Source organism: Larimichthys crocea, chromosome I (genome assembly GCF_000972845.2).
Source record: "Larimichthys crocea isolate SSNF chromosome I, L_crocea_2.0, whole genome shotgun sequence".
Classification (NCBI taxonomy): Eukaryota; Metazoa; Chordata; class Actinopteri; family Sciaenidae; genus Larimichthys; species Larimichthys crocea.
Window position 1 is genome coordinate 41812689 of NC_040011.1, and position 1425 is coordinate 41814113.

Genomic DNA, 1425 nt, shown 5'->3' on the forward strand with positions numbered 1-1425 from the left:
TGAAAATCGTTATTTTTTCGGGTGTTCGAATAGGGGCTGGATTGGGTGAAAGCAAAAAGGGGGGGGATGTTTGGAAACAGGGAAAAAAGAAAAAACGTCCGGAAAATCCGTAGGGGAATTGTATAAAAACCAAATGCCTTCAAAGTTGGTAGGAAAGGAAAGGGGGAAAGGGGGAAAGAGATCCGGGGGATGCAAGATACAACACTTCCAACTTCCGAGAATAGAAAGGTGTTCAAATTATGATTTTAAGGGGGGGGAATGAACGCTGGTGGGCGGTGAAAAGAGGCAATCGCAAATCAAAAAAATTCGACAAAGAAATGACCGTCGCATATACAAAAAAAATACAATGAACGAACATGAGGACAATACCTGTGAGGGAAGGGGGGGAGGGAGCGGGTTGGGAGTCCTGAAAGGGAAGTCACTGTGAAGTGCGTAATATGGCGTGGGTAGTATCAAAGGGGGTTATGTTAAATGCACATTTCGACGGAAAAGATGCGACACATTAGTCGTGCGCACGTCGCGGATGAGGTGCGAGGGGGGGCGGGCCGGGGGGCATCGGGGGCGGCGTTGCACAGCTTAGAGTTGTTTTTTTAAATTTATCTTCAGTTCCTTAAATGAAATACGCATTTTTCGACACGGGCCAGATCCGGCGGGGAACCCCCGCTCCCGGGCCGGGGGCGGGGGGGGGGGGGGGAGGGGGGCCGCGGAAAAGAGGAAAGAAGGGGGGGGAGGGGGGGGGGGGGGGGGTGGCGGGGCGGAGCGGGGGGGGGGGGGGGGGGGGGAAGGAAGGGGGGGAGGGAAAAGGATTGACAACGAAATCCGGATCCCGAGGGAAGGGGAATCACAAACGCACCCACCAGAAAAAAAAGAAAAAAGGACAACCAGAAAGAAAAAAAAGGGGGGGAAGAAAATCCACATCCAAAGGAAGGGGGGGAAGGGTCGGGGAATACCGAAAAAGCCCTATACGAGAAGGAAAAAGAAAACCCATCCCGGGGGGGGATGGCCCGGTCCCCCCATCCCGGGGGGGGAGGGAATCAAACGAGAAAGGGGAGGAACACACAGGGGAGGAGCGCCGGGGGGAATCCCCCCGGCCCTAAGAGGAAAAAAAGAGAGGGGGGGGAAAAGTCACCAGAGGGGAGGGAGGAATCCCGCCAGGAAGAGGTGGCCCGAGGTACACCGGGCGGGGAAGGCGAAGCGCGGCCGGCCGAGAACCCGTCCCAATCCCCCCATCCGGGGGGAATTAGCAATCCTGGCCCACCGGGGTCGCGGGCGGGAATATCCCAAAAGGGAATAGGTCCGTACACCCGGGCCGCCGGGGGGCATAGTCCCAAAAAAGCCCCCTATCCCGCGGACCCGGGGGGGGGGGGAAAAAAACCATATCCCAATCCCCGGCCGGGCCTGGGGAATAAAAGTAACCAAATCCGC